The following is a 21,595-nucleotide window of genomic DNA, read 5'->3' on the forward strand; positions in this document are numbered from 1 at the left end:
TGCTCGCTTTCTCCAACTCGAGCAAGAATATCAACGATATAAGCTGGAAAGTGTGGGCCTACGCACTGGCCTACTGACAGGCTTCTGATTGCAAGATTCCGATCGAGATTCAAAGGCATCATAATTGTACAAAGCTCTGCACCAAAGGAGACTTCCGATAAAGAGGCTAAGGGTGCTTTCTACGAGCGATTACACACAGTTTAGGAGGGGCTTCCTAAAGGTGACATTGTCATGATTGTAGGTGATCTGAATACCTAGTTGCGCTCTGACAACAACTTGCTCGGACATATGGGGAAACACGATCTTGACAAGGATAATAGTTAGAGGCTTGTGGATTTCTGCAACTTCCACTGCAACGTCATTGGTGGCACATTATTCGAGCACAGAACCTGCCATAAGGTTAGTTGTGTTCCAACCGATCGACACCGTATGAGTAATCAGATCGACTACTTCGCGAACAGCAATAAATTTAGGAGTTGTCTTCTTAATGAGCGTAAAAAGAGAGACACTGACATGGGCCTTGAAAGAAATCACAATCTGATAGTGGCTTACCTTTGCTTGCGTGTTGCAGCCGCCATTTCTCTCAGAGTTGTAGGCTCTATTTATCACTGCCAGTGATGGTGGGACTACGCGCTCAAACTCCGATACCGATACCGAAATCCCGAGAAGTACAGCGTGGTGTTCGCCATGGCAAGAGGCAATTTATTATTGCGTTAGTCAGGGAAGCGAAAGATGCTACAGATAGCAATGATTTCGCATCGCGAAAGAACTTGCATGCGGTCGCAAATCTTTCGATGGTCCCATGAAAAACGCCAATGGTCGACTTCTCATCCACGATGATGAACAGCTGACGAGGCTTAAAGAGTACTTCACCACGGTTTTTAATAATACAACAATCCATATTGGGTCAGGGCCCTGAAGCGCGTTAAAGCACTTCATTCAAAGAAATGACGGTATACTACAGTACACTGTAGGAGGCAATGTGGTCAGTATTGCGCTCGTCCGAGATTATTACCCTGATTTGACTCAGGTACTCATTCACAACTGAGTCGACTGGTATTCGAAATCCAGTCACGATAACAAATCCCTCTGTCAACAGTGAGATTTGAACCACGACTTTCTGCTACGACAGACCCATGAGTCGGACACGATTCTTAACTGTATCATATTCAAAAAAGTTCCTCCTCTTATGGATAAAACGACTAGTTTCCGTACCTTGCGGATACGAATTGTTCCTGCAAGCAAGCCAGATCCTCCCGCATTCACCTCACCAAACCCCTATCGATCATCTTAGAACAATGCACGGCTTTTAGATCTTCACTGCGCCTGCTTTTCGTCGATTTTGACAAAGCTTTCGATAACTGAACTGGAAGTGAATGTAAAGTACTTTACGCAGGAGCGACATTTCGGTGAAACTAATAGCTATCATCAGAGCGTCATATGACAGACAGTAGAGGCTGAGATCGGTTGTCTCGCATTTCACGTAGGATTTTCACTAGGTTTCTTCTTTATTCAAGATGTATGATGAGCATAACCAGTGCGTCGTCGGCTATAGAAGGATGGAGTGTCTGGAGATTTACCAGCTCCAGGCAACAGTACCAGCCTTTGCTCTCCCAGTATGTGCGAAATGCGTCTTCGAACATGCACACTTCGAAGGACTCAGCGAAGATGTCCGGTCTAGAATTCACGGTGAGCTTGGGGATCAATTTGTCATCCAAACCCCTCATAAAGTGACCAAGCACGAGGCATTTGAGGTCCTCCTAGGCAGCAGACACCCTATCTAATTTAGGCTTTTCCCTGGAGGTAGCATGGTCATTTGAGCATCGCAGTAGACTTTTATTAAGCCCTCAATGGATTCTTCTCCAAGTTCCTGCCTTTTCAACCACAACTTTAGTCCATGCATCATCGTTATATGCTCTAACCCCCGCTTGATTTGCCGACGCTCGCACCTGGGGCACCTGTTTAATTCCTTTCGAACCTTAAGTTGTCCTACTCGAAGCTGCCAATATAGCGCCTTAGTATGGGCCATTGGATACATTAATGCCTGAGGCTCTACTCCAATATCGAAGCATTGTCTTCCTCAACCGATATCGCATTCCCAATGTTTCACTCCCCGCTTTGAGCTCTAAAAGACTCAAGGTTTGGTCGTTCAGTTTCTCCTCCTAAGTGGGCAGCAAGTCACCTGCAGGATCCCGCCAGTTTGGCCTTTGTAGCATCTTTCTTTGGTTGCGACATCCCTTTGCATGTGCCAAATCAGTAGTTGATGACGTATTTACGGCGTTTGATTGCCTCCAGGAATCGATCATTTACTCCAGACGTGAGGAGTTTACCGTTGTTTGTGAAAATCTTTATTCTGAGCCATTTATAGCCCCATCGCCGCGGCTTTGAGAAAGTAGACTGTCTCCATGTATGCTTTTGGTTTATTGTCCCCAGCACATGGGCAGTTCTGCTCATTTTCAACTTGGCAATTTAGGGATGTTTATCCTAAGTCATTTCGAGGTGTCTTGCGTCGTAGAGTTTACCAGTACAAGAGCAGGTTGAAACAATCTCTGCATGCCATACCTTATTCATCTGCACGACGACGAGGTTTTCCATGATTTCGTTCTCCTCACGGGTGAATATTTGCTCCAGAAATAATTTCGTCACGATAGCCAGTCGGATACCCCTAACCACACTAGCATAGCTAACGTCAGGCCTACTGATCTACCAAGGATTTCTTCGCTCTTGGGTTCGAATTTGGGTTTCTTGGGAGCATTCCCCTGTTGTGGGCTGATCTGCGCTGCTCTTCTCTTGTTGGTTCCGCTGTAGAAGGCTTAGATCTATCTTAAGTTTTGTTAAGCGGCTCTTTCAGCTCCAGGCCTTATTGCAAATGTCGCAGATACCACCGCCTACGTCACTAAGGTCTGCTTCCTTCCTGGCGTCTGATATACTGACCTCAAACGTACTTATGCTGATACCTCGCTTATTATCAAGGGCTTTCGTCGATTGTGGTCTTCGCAGTAAGCCAATGTTGAGCTTGGCTTCACTGCTTGACTCCCAACTTTTTCTTTCTTGGATGTAGACATCTGGTTCTCAAATGGAAACGGCTGAACCAATTGTTACGAAATTTGGTGAAAAGCTGTGATCTGTGAATGCCTTTACAAAAAGCAAGTGCCACCATTTTATGCTGACTTTAAGGGGGGCTCCCATGCATGCGAAAGGGGAATATAACTTTTTTTTTCACAGAATGTGGGCATGTGGGACATCAAATGAAAGAGCTCGATTAGTCCTTTCTGACGCTGATCTTATTTCTGATCCTGAGAAAAACATAGTAGATTGGGGGCTTAAAATGTGTGCTCCAAAAAATTTACCAGGCTTCGTTCTGTTCTCTCTCTCGCCGAAAAGTTTGAAACCATTCACATTGGTCCGTACGAAATCCAGGGCTCAAAATACTTCCCTTTCCGATATCTGTTCAAATAAAGTTATAAGATGTTATTAGTATAAAATTTGGTACTGGTATAAGGGCTAATATAAAGTGTCATTTTGGGAAGTTTAAATGAAATCCAACTAATGTAAACAAAGTGATCGAAGGCCAAATTTTGCATTTCACGTAAATTTATTGGATTCTATAATAAGACGTGTATGACGCCATCATCATATAAAGTGAACTCATATGAACGTCCACGGGGACATTTTAGTTTTACAATTTTAGTTTTTTTTAGTTATTTATATATCAGTATCCAATACTCGAGGCCGCCATGCAACATATATGTAGATTAGATCAACTTAGATGCGTACATATATATGTCGAAAGTGCAGGAAGTGGGGAAGTGCTTTTCGACTCGTCAGTCTTGATCCGTAGCGCTTTGTTAAGCGTACGGTCACCTCGTACAGGTTGTTGTTATCACCACCCCCTAACAGTTTTGATAAACGAGAAGTTTGGCTCTTGTTGGGCCACATATTAACCCCAAAGAGAGTTTGGTTGACTCCTGGAGAGATATTTCCGCATCAGTATATACCGCAGCTCACGGCTTGACCCTTCATATCTAGCAATGACGATGCCTAATATCGATAGCCTAAGGCATAGCGGCAGGCTGCTTACCGCCGTGGTAAAATTCATCTTGCTATACACGACTCCTGGCTAGGTAACAGTTTTGAAGAATGGTGTTGACCCAAGGACGATCAGATCAGCACTACCGGCCAATCACGCTGAAGTTTAGGGCAGGTTCAGGTAAGGCATTTTGTAATATCGCGGGAATGATCCTACTGGATCTCCTAGTAAATGAAATGAAGTTGAGCGAAAGCATGGAGAATTGAATCACCACCTGACACAATTCTTAATGGGACACGATAGTTGTAAGTATTTAAGTCACTTCGGATTGGACGAGCTTTCCGACTGTCCCGAATTTGCCGCTATACCTGAGGACTCGGAGCATGTTTTGTTCTATTGTCAAGGATTCGCGGATTAAAGAGGAAGCTTGAGCGACGGCCTCAACATAGATATCAGGCCCAAGAACTTAGTAGAAGAGATGCTGGAATCGAACGCAAGTTGAATCCCATTTAAAGTCGCAATATCCCCGATGCAAAAGAAGCTCCACAAACTAGAACCAGCTTGAAAATGCAGAGATGCTGGTATTGACCAAGGCGCTCCCTGACAAGTAATACCTTACGATGGTCCCACGGGGATATAGGTGAAAGAGTGGGGATGGTGTTTGGGGATCAGAATACCATAAAAAAATACAACCTGACGCAATAGCATGTTTTTAAGACCACCTACATTCATTAAAAGAAAGTTATGTAAATGAAATACCTTCCAACTAAACTTTCAACGAATGCTCCTGAAATAGCCAAATGTTTCATCCCAATGATGGCTTCATCAGAGAAAAATATAAAGTTTGATTCCTAAATTACATGACCGGAATAAAGACAAAACAGGAAGAGAAATCGTTCCTGCAAGTAGATAAAATAGGGAAAAATCATGAATTCAAATCGGAATGTAACTGACAATGAACGACTCCCATTCATGGAACACGTGAATTCCCAAATGAAAAATAGAGACGATGTGAGTGATTCCTTACAAAAAGAGAAAAAACGAAGAAAAGAAAACATCCTTCTGTTTGGTATTTCCGCAACAGGAGAATCATTCAACGGATGTTGGCTGAAGCAATGGGATTTCCTTGAACAACGTCGAGTCGTTCCTTTTATTTGACTACAAGTTCTTCTGGCATAAAGCAAGTTTGAATAAGTTTCCATTTCCAGCAGTCTGGAAATGCGTATCAGACTCCCATGGCAAACAAAATACACAAAGAAATTCTCATTAATTTCTCATTTATTTCGGTTAAAAAAGAAATACAATACCTGGTTCGTCCTTTCGAACATAATACGATATGAAAGGCAGTAAGATTTCAACTATTGAAAACAAACTTTCCCTGAAAACGATTCCAATTATTTTTATTATCTCAGCGATTCCACACTGAAACATGCTATATTTAGGGAAATCCTTTACATCCTTTTCACGTTCATAAAGACAATCCTTCCAGCTTATCACCTCACTTTCAAAAATGAAAGTATCAAGAACCCCGGGCCATAATTTTGTTGGAAAAACAACAAAAAAGATATATTAAATAGGCTTACACACAGTTTCCCTGCTACATTCAAGGACGAATAGCATTATTGTGGAAGACAGAGAGATTGGGAATGTTCTCGACCTGATTCTCGTACCTGACTTCATGTCTTCAGACTCGCTACAGGATAACATGATTTTCTGATAACATTTTAAAGGACGAAAGACATCCGATATCTACTTTGAAGTAACGGCGTCAGATTCAAGAGTAAAGTTGATGATGTTGCCGGGCGGAGATATCAATATTGCGATAGCACCTTCTGGCGCTTTGTGTAGCTGGTTGGTTGCCTAGTTCTTATATATTATGGTCATCAGAAAGGGATCCAAGGAGCAGGTAGAGTGTGGGGTTGTAATGGAGAATCACATACCATTGAACCTAAGTCCCTTTGATAAAACCTGATTCCTTATAAACCGCACGGATGGAGGGACCTTGACCTTGAAGCCCACTCAGCAACCTCAGCTCTGGGAAACTACGAAAATCCGAACACTTCCCAATTTCTTGAACGCGCTTTAGGCTACATTCTCCCACCCCATTTCCGGGACATACATGTAACACTCCCTTCAATCGATATAATCCTCTTCCTGTGCTGAATGGTGTAAACACCAATTATTACTAAAGTCAGTTCATCAGTATTCTCCGGATCAGTGCCAAGAAAACGAAAACACCACAATGGCATCGAGGAACTTTTCAGAGGCACGTGTCGACATTGTCCTGAAAACCGAAGCTTATGGCTTCGGAATATTCAATGATTCCATCTTGAGATCGATATGCAACATCCTAAAAATTCACAAACATCGTTATGTCCTCTCTCCCGAACAGCTTGCACGGTCCGTTTCAGTTCGGTTGCTTCCTGACCGCCTTTCATATACCTATCTACATATGTATGTGTATTTCCCAAGGCTCCTGATCCCCCAACTGACGAGATGGTTATCGGCTTCAACTCTTCTCGAGTCTGGCCGCCACAGAACTCCAATATGATTTTCATTTATTAAAATGACAAAACCGCAAGGATAATCCACACGATAAAGATATGAGCGCAGATAGGGATGTTAGCGATAGCAACTCCACAACGAGAGCACGACAATAATGAAAAACTTGTTTTTTTTCTATCCTGCCTATCTCCCTTTCTGGGAAATCAGAAAAATACGCTATCATGCTTGTGAATTGTGCTGAAAGGGTGGGTGGGAAATATAAAACGAGGCAAATTTATTCACATACAAGTACATCTCCGCCTATATAATCATTTCCGGAAAATGATTGCAGAGAGTACGGAATCCTTTTTCAAGGCTTCACTCTATGTTTAGAAACATTGACGGGAAAATCCCTTTGCAGTGATTTGTTCTTTCTTTTTTCCAGTTGTGATTTATGAGTGCGCGGTTTTTATTAGACCAGCCACGATTCATGTATGGATGGTGTTTCTGGTCGTATCATAAATTCTATAGCAAGAATTTTCGAGAGAAGTTCACTTTAATGGGATCAGGACTACCCAAACACGCGTCCTCCAGAATTGCGCTTGAAGAATGCCATATGAGCAGGTGAATTTTTTTGATAAACGGCTTCCAAAATGTTTATAATTTTTCGTATACTTCCGTGAAATTGTCGGAATTTAATTAAGGATAATAAATTGATGTTGTTAGGGTATGCAAAATGGCTTTCTCCGTTGCCCGAGCTCTTGCGATATAAATACCAGGATCATCCCCTTGGCCATACTTAAAACCAAGAGCGAACTACAGATAAATTTTGAATTCTTGGTAACATTCCTTCTTTTTTTTTAAAGTGAAAATTTTACGAAGAAACTGGTATGAGTGTTAGTTCCACCTCAGGAGAATCCTGGTTTTCCCATGAAACCGAACAAAAGCAAAGAAATTGGAACCCTGACACTCCTCTCTCATGTCAGCAGAGCGTATTAATTTGAAGAGGTATAAACTTACATCACTACGAAAGTAGGGGAAGTTTATCCGCCCAAGAGAATTTCTCGAATATACTCATACGCACCAAGGCTAAGGATTTCCAAGGTAGTAATAAAGGGTGTAAAAGGATCACTCATAGAAAGGAAAGATAAAGGTTGAATTTTCAACTCCATCCTCGAAGCTAGTGGAAAATTGATGGAGGAGAAGGTGGGGACGTCCGTTCTTCAAACCCAATGAAAACTTATGGCGGTTACCCTCTTCAAAAAGTAACAGTGCCCCAAATTGGGGTTTGTTTGATATTATCATGGTAAAGTTTCAATTTTCAAACCTACCCCGTGAGGGGGAGAGGACGAGGATGATATGTAAAAGAAAGAGGAAAGTCCTCCATTTCCAACCCCGACAAATAGTTGCAGCAGTCACCACTTCCGCCCCCCCCCCTTAAAAAGCTATGGTGGCCGGGCTTAATTTTGAACCCCCATTACTGCAAGCTGAAAGGAAGGTATGAAGTAAGAAGCAGCAGACGCTCTATCTCTCTCTCTCTGTTGAAAAGTCGGCACAGTCACTCCTTTTAAAAAGTAATGACGCTTCAAATGAGGAGCATTTTGAAATCATTGTGATAAAGCTGGGTTTACTAATCTTAACCCCGAGGGAGAAAGGGTAAAAAGGTTATGTAGGACGAAGAAAACTTCCCTCATTTCTGTTTAAAACGTTTCGGCACCACGAAAAGGGGCTATTTTTAATAATCTTATTAGGAGGTTGCAGACTGGAGCTGCCCGTCCACTCCTTCCGACGCGGATTCTTCCCTCGCACATCGCAATGATGATTATATTGATGGTTGCCATTTACGCCTCGGTTGGGTATAGCACGTCGACCACACCTACGCGGCATCGCTCGATATTACCTGAAATGCATTTCAGCTCAACCCAGGACTTCCCGAGACCCTCGCATCTACTGTTCTGCGCAATACTCTAAAGGCGACCCACACGTCGGCCATCTAGGGAGAGTAGATTTTATTGCAGCTTAGCCCGCAATAAAATTGTTCCCTCTCCTTAATGTGTGTGTATCCACTCCGATCACATCGCGTACATGCCTGTGTTCCAGCGGAAAACTATTCCGTTGGAAATAGTACCAGGCCAACGTACGACACAGACAGGTGATCATGAAGGGTTGGAGTTTGCAAGTCACAATGGAGGTCACTTTCCATGTGCTACTTCCATATAGCAACACAGAAAGAACACCAGCGCAGAGCAATCTTCGTGTTGAGATAATTGCATTTCTAGGTTTTAGACAAGGCAGCGAATCTAGCACTGTTAATGCTTCGCCACATCGGTCCGAAGGATCCAGAACGAAAACTAACCTGTTCCCTGTCGACCAAGCTTTCGAGATGTTTTTTGATGCGTTCTAGAATCACGCAGATACCCCAGCAACTTTCAAACTCAGAGCAAGTACCTTTCTTTGGAAACTTGAGGATTAACGCTTTTTTCCAATCTCCTGGAAAGGCCTCGGATCCCCAATATTTTCGTACGAGTGGAAGTAGCAGATCCGCAGGAACTGCAGGTGCAGCAGCTCTAACTCTGCGAGGAGACCGTCAAGCGCAGTGGATTTACTCCGTTTGATTGCATTGGTGGTCAAAGGGTAGTATAGGTCCTAGGGCGAAACGTGGATTGGCACCCACGATAGAGCATAAAACCTGGGAAATGCCTGCTGAACCAACACCAACAGCTCTACTACCAAACCCTATCTCCACCTCCACGTGGTGACCACTGGGACCTCTTTCTTAACGAAAAGCTGCAGACGGAGAAGGATGAAGGCGAGTCTCTCGCGCCTAAAAACGGGACAAATTGTACCAACTGGTCCTCCAGGTTGGGGGTTGGGTAGGGCTGACAACCCTACACCGAAAACAACTTGTAACGAAGCCACAACAGGAGCCTCGGACAGGACGGATTTTAAAACGACGGACCCGGCAACGACAACGGAATAGCGATTTGCGCATTTTCTCATGGAACGTGCGCTCCCTGTACAGAGATGAAGCTGATGAGCAGCTAGCCGATACCCTCCCCCAATATAGGACTGATGTAACAGCGTTACAAGAGATGCGATGGACAGGGACCGGTTTCTTGGAGAAGAGCCACTACACCATATATTATAGCGGTCATCCAGTAAACCATGTGCTCGGAGTAGGTTTCTTAGTCAGCCAAAAAAATGAAACCTGCTGTTATCGGCTTTGAAAACATAAGCGAACGGCTATGCACTCTACGCTTGCGAGGCAAGTTTAGAAATATAAGCCTCATAAACGTTCACGCCCCTACAGAGGAGACTGCAGAGTCGGAAAAGGACACCTTCTACGAGGCAGTAGAACGAACCCTCGAAGCCTGTCCCAGATATGATATCAAAATCATACTTGGGGATTTTAACAGCCAAGTAGGGAAGGCGCCAATATTCAGGCTATACGTTGGCTCCCATAGCTTACACGAAAAAACAAATGATAACGGACTGCGGACTATTCAATTAGCAGGGTCACACGAAATGGTTGTTGGAAGTACCTGGTTTGCGCGGAAAGCAGTCCACAAACATATATGAGCCTCTCCAGACGGGACCACTTTCAACCAAATTGACCACGTGTTGATCGAACGCCGCCACCTCTCAGCCTTGATGAATGTCAAAACATATAGGGGGGCCAATATAGACTCGGATCACTATCTCGTTGGCATGGTGCTCCGAGCTCGAATAACAATACCACCTAGAATCCCCTCTGACAATCAGGTGAGAGTTAACACGGAAGCCATCCACAACACAACCCTCCGCAACACCTATAAGAGGGAAATGGATGCCGCAATAACCGCAGTCAACACAGGACCTGGAGATGAAGCATCAACAAATGATCTTCACAATCACCTGAAGAACGTTATCATGGATACGGCCACAAACATACTTGGCCCCAGCCGCAAAAGGAGTCGGAACGGCTGGTTTGACGATGAATGTAAGCTAGCAACGGAACGGAAGAATGCCGCATACCGAGTAATGTTGCATTCTCAAAGAACGTGGGCACGCGCAGAGACTTATCACAAACTCCGGCGAGCGGAGAAGCGACTTCACAGACGGAAAAAGGAAGCCTGGGAGAACCAACAAGTCTGTGAACTAGAAAAGTACAGGGAGCAACCGCACCAGGCGCGAAAGTTTTATCAACAAATCAGCAGGATGAAGCCTTATACACCTCGATGCTCATCCTGCCGAGACAAAGAGGGAAATCTGATTTCCGACAGAATGGGCATATTAGAGCGATGGGTTGGGTACTTTGATGAGCTACTGAACAACCAGAACATCGGCGAGTTGGAGGTCCCGCCAACTGAAGACAACGGACAAATACTGCCACCACCAATTTAGGAGAAACAGTCCGTGCAATTCATCGGCTAAAAAATCATAAGTCGCCAGGAGCCGATGGAATTACAGCCGAATTGGTTAAATATGGGGGCGACCAGTTACACCAAGTGGTTCATCAACTTGTGCTCAAGGTATGGAACAGCGAATCAATGCCTGACGATTGGCAACGAGGCATTATCTGTCTCATACATAAAAAGGGAGATATTACACAGTACAGCAATTATGGAGGTATTACGTTGCTGAGTACCATCTAAAAGATATTCTTCGCTATCTTGCTAGGCCGGATAGCCCCATACGCCCAGAACATCATTGGCCCATACCAAAGAGGCTTCACTCCAGGCAAATCAGCGACAGATCAGATTTTCTCTCTGCGGCAAAGGATGGAAAAACTGTTGGAATATGGACAACAGTTGCACCATCTGTTCATCGACTTTAAAGCCGCCTATGATAGCATAGCCAGGGTAAAACTGTACACGGCCATGAGAGAATTCGGTATCCCGACGAAATTAATAAGACTGACTAGGCTGACCCTGACCAATGTGCGAAGCCAGATAAAAGCAGCAGGATAACTCTCCACTCTCAAGACCATTCGACATCAACAACGGTCTACGACAAGGGGATGCGCTATCATGCGTCCTCTTTAACCTGACGCTCGAGAAAGTGATCCGTGATGCTGAGGTAAATGCAAAAGGTACGATCCTCTTCAAGTCCACCCAACTACTGGCCAATGCTGACGATATCGACATCATGGGAAGAACCACCCGAGACGTACAAACTGCCTTCATCCAGATCGAGCAGGCGGCGCGAGATCTTGGGCTGCACATCAATGAAGGCAAGACAAAATATATGGTGGCAACGTCAGCACCGAAGACGAATCAACCAACAACATCAAACCGCACTGGTCAAACACAAACACGAAGAAGAATAAGGATAGGAGAATACAACTTTGAGACCGTTGACAATTTCTCCTATCTAGGGTCGAAAATCACAACCGATAACAACTACGATGATGAAATCCGCGCACGGTTGTTGTCAGCCAGCAGAGCCTATTTCAGCTTACAAAGACTGTTCCGCTCGAAACGTCTCACCATAGGGTCAAAACTTACTGTACAAGACTATGATCTTGCCAGTCCTCATGTATTCCTCGGAAACTTGGGTTCTTAGCCAGGAAAATTGCGAACTCTTGGCCGCGTTCGAGAGAAGAATCCTCCGAAGAATTTTTGACCCCCTACATGAGGATGGACGATTCCGTAGCCTACATAACGACGAAATCTATGAGCGATACCATGACCGTCCGGTTGTGGATAAAATCCGGCTGAATAGGTTACGGCGGGCGGGTCACTTAATCCGTATGGATGAGGATGATCCCGCCCGGAAAGTCTATAAGGGCAATATCTATGGTAGAAAAAGAAGACGAGGCAGACCCTGCCTAAGATGGAGCGATGGCGTAGGTCAGGACGCCAGACAGCTTTTAGGGATATCGAATTGGAGGACCTCGGCGCAAAACCGGGATGTTTGGAGTTCCTTATTAAGGCAGGCCTAGACCGGATACCGGTTTTTGCGCCGTTGATGAGGATGATTGCATGATGCTCTCCCATTGTCGAGCTGAATCATACAATCGGCCTATAATCCAGTTGTGGCTTGAGGGTCGCAGCTCTCCACCCCTGCTAGACGTGGTGGACGCAACGCGCAAGCGATCGTAAGCGATTAACAGATGGTAGTCACTTTCGAGGTCGATGTCAGGGTCCCTCTTGTTATGCACATCCAGGAGACAATGGTCAGTTGAATCCCAACCCTTATGGGAGACTCTGTACCACCAATGAGACTGTGCCACCGACGACGAGATGGTGGGAGCTACAGAAATCCACAAGCCTCCCAAGATTATCGTTATGGTTGCCAAGACATTGCTTCCCCATCACATGTCCGAGCAAAGTGTTGTCAGAGCCCACGTTGGCATTCAGATTACGGACCACGATTACAACGTCACCATTAGGAAACCTCCTTTAATGTGAAGGTCAAGGCAGAGATGGTGTAGGACTACATTGTGAGCTTCTCCCAGTGAGAACTGCAGTGCCCCGGCAGCACACGCGATTTTTTTAAGCTTCGTTCTATTGTACGAACTACGGCTATGTATATCCAGAGAATCATCTTCTGGCGTCCTGACCTATGCCACCGCTCCATCTCAGGCAAGGTCTGCCAAGCCTTCTTTTTCTACTATAGATATTGCCCTTATAGACTTTCCGGGTGGGATCATCCTCATCCATACGGATTAAGTGACCCGCCCACCATAACCTATTGAGCCGGATTTTATCCACAACCGGACGGTCATGGTATCGCTCATAGATTTCGTCATTGTGTAGGCTACGGAATCGTCCATCCTCATGTAGGGGGTCAAAAATTCTTCGGAGGATTCTTCTCTCGAACGCGGCCAAGAGTTCGCAATTTTTCTGGCTAAGAACCCAAGTTTCCGAGGAATACATGAGGACTGGCAAGATCATAGTCTTGTACAGTAAGAGCTTTGACCCTATGGTGAGACGTTTCGAGCGAAACAGTCTTTGTAAGCTGAAATAGGCTCTGTTGGTTGACAACAACCGTGCGTGGATTTCATCATTATAGCTGTTATCGGTTGTGATTTTCGACCCTAGATAGGAGAAATTGTCAACGGTCTCAAAGTTGTATTCTCCTATCCTTATTCTTCTTCGTGTTTGTGTTTGACCAGTGCGGTTTGATGTTGTTGGTTGATTCGTCTTCGGTGCTGACGTTGCCACTATATATTTTGTCTTGCCTTCATTGATGTGCAGCCCAAGATCTCGCGCCAAACACCGCCTGCTCGATCTGGATGAAGGCAGTTTGTACGTCTCGGGTGGTTCTTCCCATGATGTCGATATCGTCAGCATAGGCCAGTAGTTGGGTGGACTTGAAGAGGATCGTACCTCTTGCATTCACCTCAGCATCACGGATCACTTTCTCGAGGGCCAGGTTAAAAAGGACGCATGATAGCGCATCCCCTTGTCGTAGACCGTTGTTGATGTCGAATGGTCTTGAGAGTGGAGAGTTATCCTGCTGCTTTTATCTGGCCTCGCACATTGGTCAGAGTCAGCCTAGTCAGTCTTATTAATTTCGTCGGGATACCGAATTCTCCCATGGCCGTGTACAGTTTTACCCTGGCTATGCTATCATAGGCGGCTTTAAAGTCGATGAACAGATGGTGCAACTGTTGTCCATATTCCAACAGTTTTTCCATCGCCTGCCGCAGAGAGAAAATCTGATCTGTTGCTGATTTGCCTGGAGTGAAGCCTCTTTGGTATGGGCCAATGATGTTCTGGGCGTATGGGGCTATCCGGCCTAGCAAGATAGTGGAGAATATCTTATAGATGGTACTCAGCAACGTGATACCTCTATAATTGCTGCACTGTGATATCTCCCTTTTTATGTATGAGACAGATAATGCCTCGTTGCCAATCGTCAGGCATTGATTCGCTGTTCCATACCTTGAGCACAAGTTGATGAACCACTTGGTGTAACTGGTCGCCCCCATATTTAACCAATTCGGCTGTAATTCCATCGGCTCCTGGCGACTTATGATTTTTTAGCCGATGAATTGCACGGACTGTTTCTCCTAAACTTGGTGGTGGCAGTATTTGTCCGTTATCTTCAGTTGGCGGGACCTCCAACTCGCCGATGTTCTGGTTGTTCAGTAGCTCATCAAAGTACTCAACCCATCGCTCTAATATGCCCATTCTGTCGGAAATCAGATTTCCCTCTTTGTCTCGGCAGGATGAGCATCGAGGTGTATAAGGCTTCATCCTGCTGACTTGTTGGTAAAACTTCCGCGCCTGGTGCGGTTGCTCCCTGTACTTTTCTAGTTCACAGACTTGTTGGTTCTCCCAGGCTTCCTTTTTCCGTCTGTGAAGTCGCTTCTCCGCTCGCCGGAGTTCGTGATAAGTCTCTGCACGTGCCCGCGTTCTTTGAGAATGCAACATTACTCGGTATGCGGCATTCTTCCGTTCCGTTGCTAGCTTACATTCATCGTCAAACCAGCCGTCCCGACTCCTTTTACGGCTGGGGCCAAGTATATTTGTGGCAGTATCCATGATAACGTTCTTCAGGTGGTTGTGAAGATCATTTGTTGATGCTTTATCTCCAGGTCCTCTGTTGACTGCGGTTATTGCGGCATCCATTTCCCTCTTATAGGTGTCGCGGAGGGTTGTGTTGTGGATGGCTTCAGTGTTCACTCTCACCTGATTGTCAGAGGGGATTCTAGGTGGTATTGTTATTCGAGCTCGGAGCACCATGCCAACGAGATTGTAATCCGAGTTTATATTGGCCGCCCTATATGTTCTGACATTCATTAAGGCTGGGAGGTGGCAGCGTTCGATCAACACGTGGTCAATTTGGTTGAAAGTGGTCCCGTCTGGAGAGGCCCACGTATGTTTGTGGATGGCTTTCCGCGCAAACCAGGTACTTCCAACAACCATTTCGTGTGACCCTGCTAATTGAATAGTCCGCAGTCCGTTATTATTTGTTGCTAGATCTGCGTTTAATGCTCTGTCTAAAATCTGGAAATCCAGGTATCTCAACACCAACACCAAGTTGAGACTGTTCTGTGTTAATGTCCTATATGGGGGCATCCCATGGAAAGTGAACCCCACTGCTACTCGAAACCTTCAAGCCTTCTTCAACAACTGTCTACGTCATTTCATCGGTGTTCGCCAGCCTGATGCTATTGCGAACGACGAAGTCGGTCGGTGCACAGACCTTGGCAAGCGTACTGTGATCGAAAGACTGAAGTGACAGTGGATAGGTCACACAGTAAGGAGAGGCCACAATAGCATTGCTGGCTACGCCATCCATTGAAATCCACTCTCCCATGATGAAGGGCGGCTCGTCCCAAGAGCACTTGGCGCAGGACAGTAAAGAAGTCGTGGGGAGAAATGAAGCACATTTAGATAACCGCAAACAATAATGCGTAGGTGTGGTTGTCGCGCTTTACCACAGCAAAGGTTGAATGGCAACCATACTAATAACAGAAACAATGAATTCCCTAAAGTCATCGTGGTTTGAAGTCGCATTTCTCTAGAGATGAAGTTGGTTGCCTTGGTGAATTTTGTTCAGTAAATCTGAAGAGATGGCCCTCTTTTTATCATAGGGTATAAGGGTGGCTTTGATTAATTGAGGGGGATTTGGGTTTGTTTCAGAAACCTTCAGCTTTTGTTGAAAACAAAAATTTATTAAAATCGGTTTACTGTCTGTCACACTCATTTCTTCCGAAACGGTTATACTTATTGACACGAAATTTGGTGGGAAGGTGGCAACTGTGGATCCTCTTGTATGCAGTGGGTGACGTTGTTCTACATTGAGTTTAAGAGGGGGCATCCCTGTAGAAAAAAAAGGAAGGTGTACAATTTTTCCAACCGAATATAACAATGTGAGATATCAAATGGGAGAAGTTGAATGAAAGTCGTGTTTATATATGTAATATGTTTATTTAATTCCAATATCAATCCTGCTTCTTACTGTAGTGTTCACAAAGTGAGAGCTGTGAGTAGACTACCTCTTGTACCGAGTGACTGTTCTACTTAACCCTGTAGTCAACTTTTAGGGAGTAGGCCACTTCGGTCTAAGAAAAGGGTAATTAAAAGTTGTAATGACAGGCAAGTGTCTGGAAGTAATTACAACCGCCAAAGCACTCCCCTGCCAGTGATTGAGTGCAAGGAAATTACGATAATTCAGTTGGCATTGTTGAACTGCTCATGATGCACGAATGTACTGTCCTTCTTGGTAACAATCAGCAAATCTAACTCGTCTGTTAGATTTCGTTGAGTTTGCCACTGCAGGTTGTTGAACGGAAGTTTGGTCGGTTTTCGAGATGACTCCCTTGGAAGCGCGTATTATCACGATGACTTCCTGGTGTTGGTTCGAGATCGGGCTTTATTCGATGTCGTTTGCCATCACGTGAGACGTTACTAATAGACGCGCTAATCATTGCCGCAGGAGCAGTGTCTAGCAAACTCAAGCCATCAGCACTGTTTGTGGATTCATTTTACGACGTGCTTTGTCGAATCGGTTGCTGAGTTATTAACGGTACTACTTGAACATTTTGGTCGCTTGATCGTTGCAGAATTTGCGGCTGCTGCTGCTGATGACTTTGCGTGGTTGGTTTGAAACATCTCTTTTTATATGGTCCTTGGTTTTTGGAGCGCAGGCAAAAGCTTGTATCGGCGCATGTGCCTATAGGGACTCATCTTTTCGTGTTGGACATAGACAGGTGACATGAAACGGGACCATTTGCATTCTTTGAAGTTCAATTGCATGGTTTTCTGCATTTGATGGCTTCGGAATTGAACCTTCAGTGGTACCAACATATACCTTTGGGACGAAGAATTTTGGACCTGCGCCGTGTCCGCGACCTGGACCGAAAACGTTGAGATTTCCATCTGGATGAATTCACGGAGTTAATCTGCTGTCTAACTGCGTGTATCTACGCTCGCAACTGCAACTAGCTGCGTTTAGTGCGTTTAGTTCCTCTACTGAAGGTGAAGGTGTTTATATGGCTGACATTGCTTCCGCGATGCATCCTTTGGAACGCGGGGTCACCACTTTGTGAATTGCCAAGTTAAGCTGATAGCAGAAGTTGAATTAAACCCATGTTTATATCTGTATTCGAAAGGGGTCAATTATTTCAAAGACCCTTCTCAGAAACTGCCTAACCTAAAAATCTGAAAAAAAATCATGCTTGTTCGAACACATGATATCTAGGCCTCATTATATCCGTAAGATAGCAGTAAGATAGGCCGTAATAGGAAGGAAATTCCGAACAAATAAGAAATATTCTACAGCAAGTAAATGCAAACGTTGTTCGGAATTTGGAATATTATGCACAACTAGCATCATACCGAAAAGTTTGGTAGAAATCCCATTACTAGTAATAAAGTAGTATAGTAGATCATACTTGCCCCTTTTGCGTCAAATTGATACTCGCTAAGTGACAAAGTGTTAGTACCACATCGAATTGAATGTCGAGTATAGAACCATCCTGTACCCAAGATTCTTGCATAAAGAGTGAACAAAACCTTTCATACTTGAAGCGCTGACAAGTTTCCACTTTCCCGCCTTATTGAAGATGGCTATTGACAGCACAAATTACACTTCGTCTTTATCTACTATAATAGAATCCTCACGATCCTTTAGGGTACGAGTTAAGAATGCTTTATCGCAGATGTATGATTGACACCTGATACCATGAATATTAAATGAAATTAATTAAATTCTCAAATCTGTACACTTATTATATCTTTACTTACATATCTCTTCCTTTTCGTTTCAGGGATCATCTTGTCAGCATAATTTTAGCTGAAATACCGAATAGCAATACAAAGGATCATCTTATCTTAGTATCGATAAACAAATTTGTTAGGCACTAAACATAAATTTTACTATATCATAGATACATAACACATCCATGAGCTCTCTATATTGCGTGTACTTGAATATATCAAATAAAAATATATTGCCTAAGACCTAGTTACAATATTTATGGAAGTCATATGATCCACCCAACTACAAATCGAAAAAAAATCGATGTAAGATATCCAAAAAAAGATATTAAATTCTATGTATCTATTTATAACCTTGTATTTATTTGAAAATGTAAATATAACACCAAATTAATCAAAACAAGCCAACCAAGATATTCTAGTGCAAATATCTTGGTATGTATCAAAATTTTGAAACGAATAATATAAATTATCTGTAAAATTAGTGTTGTAGCTGCTAAAAATGGATAATCTAGTCACACACAAAAAGATATATGTATGTATTTGTTATATGCTATCCATTTGAATATTTGAATGTTTTGAAAACGAATAATCGGGTTTTGTACCTCAACAGAACCCTAGAAGCAGCAGTAAAACATCTGCCTAAGAAAAACATACCCACGTCGTACTATTATGCACAAGATCCAGTGATCACTAGTCAAAATAATTAGATTCAATTTAAATAAGTATATTTTCCAGTAACAAATTGCCGTAGAATTTCTAAGAAAATTTCAAATTGTGTAAAATTATCAATAAAATATAAACTTTTGTTGGAATATGTTCAGTTGTGAGTTTGTTTCAGGAGGCGATCCTGTACAGGGTGCGGCACGGGAGCTTTCTTATTTGAATTGCGCGCCACACAGCGACCATTAATCTTACGAAAATTGACGTGTGTGCATTCAAAAGATTGTAACTTAACGTTTTTGTACGGTTAATTTAGTAATGACCATGCAGTGGACAAGAGAAGATCGTGCGTTCGGCTTGGTGACTTACTTTTCTAAGAATCGTTCGATTGTTGCAACTCAGCGTGCATTTAAAAAAAAAATTAAAAACACGCCTGCAGGTCCTGTTCCTGATTGGAAATCGATTGTTCAGTGGGTGCACACGTTTATGGATACTGGCAGTGTACAACTCCGTAACGATATCCGCGATCGTTATTGGGTTGCAGCGATTGTGGAAAAATTGCGAGAGAGGCGTCTTCGATGGTATGGTCACGCAATTCGCGCTAACGAGAATTTAAGTAAAGTTAAGATTGATCTGAACATCGAAGTCGATGGAAAACGACCAAAAGGCAGGCCGTGGCAACGGTGGCTTGATACACTGGATGGGGATTTGAAAGCCTCGAAATTGCATCCAGATCAGACATTTGATAGAACCAAATGGCGAGACCGATCACGATGAGCCGACCCCGTTTGTGAATGGGACAAAGGCTGAAGAAAAAGAAGAAGAAAGAAGACTTGTCAAGCGCTTGTGTTCTTCGGTAATAAAGCACATTTTCACCTGCCAGGATGCGTTGATAAGCAAAACGTGCGACTGTGGAAAAAAAGTTTTGGAATAATTTATTAAAGTTTAAAATAAATTAATTAAATAAATAGAGTTAAAGAAATAATTTAAATTAAAGTGTTTACCACCAGTCACCAATGTAGACCCCGTATCAACACACTTTACAGCCTTTAAGCCTATATCTAATTAACAACCTGCATCGCAATCATAGCCTGCGCAAGCACAATCACCCGGCAAGCAGCCACAACAACCACAGGTACAGCATCCACAACAGCCTTCATTCCAGTAGCCACCACAGCATTATTCACGGCCACAGGCAAGGATGAAATCTTTTCCGGAGGATTCAGTCCAGTACCAACAACAACGATTGGCGGTGCAGCAACACCATCATCAACAACAACATTTTCACTTTCAATAGCCAGTCAGTTCCCAACGGTAGCTACCGTGGCCGTACGGGTGCCGCCCTTTTGGCTAGCCCGGCAGCATAGTTCCTTCAACTTGAGACCCAATTCACTTTGACCCGCCCCACAACGGATGCCGTTTGTTTTAATTACGCGTTAGTCGGGCTGAACGAGGAAGCAGTTGGGCTTGTCTCCGACATCCTCGAGGACTATTCTTATAGGCGGTTGAAGAGCACACAGGTCATTCTGACGTGTGCGGATTCGGGGTCCCTGCACCACGTGCGAGCCATGGTTGGCGAGGTGTCTCGCAACAACTTAGGTCAGCTGGCTTAGTTGTCTCAGATGGCAGCAGCATTAACAGCCACCGTCGGGGGTGCTTTGCGTTCCGGGGGTAGGACTAGATCAAGATCTAGATCCGCCTTCCGAAATGTGCCAAATCTTGACAGACTTGCTACAAGTGGATGCAATTATAATCACCGACCAGGGAAAGCAGTTTAAGTCCTCCCTTTTCTTAGAGGAGACAAACTCCTCGGCTTTAAACGCCACCGGACAACCGCTTACCACCCGCAGTCCAATGTGATGCTCGAAAGGTAGCACAGGACGCTGAAGGCCACTATAATGGCCCAAGACAACCCCTCTTGGGGGCTAACTCGCCACTCGTTCTTCTTGGCTTTCGAACAGTCAATCGCGATGAGTTTGCTGCAAATCCCAGGGAGCTGGTATACGGGAAGAATCTGAGACTCCCCAGGGAGCCTGTTCTCGACATGAGGTCTGGACTCAACGCTACCGGTCTGTTGCGTCTGTTTCAGGACGCAATGCTCGAATCTAGAATCCTGTACGCACGTCCCAATTAGGACGGACGCTCCTCGAAGGCCGTTGCAGCCACATTATGGCACGACCAAATAGGTCTCCTTGGCTTGACTAAAGCCCTTCGTCCAGCTAGAAAAGGCGGCCAGAGCGAGAGACGCGCGACGCGTCCGCTTTGACTTGTAGCAGCGGTTTGAGGAGGCCGCGCGTCTGGATCCTCACTGAAACCCCCTTGTTTAAAATAAGTTAATTAACTAAATAAAATATAAGAAATCATTTAAAGTGTTAATTTACACGATACTGGAATGGCACGAGCCCCACAGAACTTCACGAGCAGCCCCTACATACTTGACTGTTTGGTATGCATTATCGAGAGCTAGCATTATTGGACCCTGGTTTTTTGAAGAAAACGACAAGGCAATTACAGTTACTTTTGGCTGTTATATCTGGGTGATTGGAGAATTTTTCCTTCCCAAACTTGAAGAAATAAATGTGAGGAATGTGTGGTTCCAACAAGAAGACGTCACAGACCCCACGGCACGAATATCAATGGGTCTCTTGCGCAAACATTTTCTTGAACGTCTTATCTCTTTGAGGGGTGATCTTGAATGGGCAATACGATCGCCAAACCTAGTACTCTGATGTCAGTTGATGTTCCTTGAAGCATTTTCGCT

General features: G+C 44.2%; 1 protein-coding gene across 1 annotated transcript in view; it reads left to right on the forward strand.

Moving 5' to 3' along the window:
• The window catches only part of LOC119646567, a 116,633-nt gene extending 98,334 nt beyond the window's left edge, over window positions 1-18,299 (forward strand). The window contains exon 3 of the mRNA XM_038047050.1: window positions 18,222-18,299. The gene's annotated coding sequence lies outside the window, so the exon portion shown is untranslated. The remainder of the gene's footprint in view (window positions 1-18,221) is intronic.
• The last annotated feature ends 3,296 nt before the right edge of the window (window positions 18,300-21,595 follow it).

The sequence above is a fragment of the Hermetia illucens genome, chromosome 1, assembly GCF_905115235.1.
Source record: "Hermetia illucens chromosome 1, iHerIll2.2.curated.20191125, whole genome shotgun sequence".
In the NCBI taxonomy this organism is placed as follows: Eukaryota; Metazoa; Arthropoda; class Insecta; order Diptera; family Stratiomyidae; genus Hermetia; species Hermetia illucens.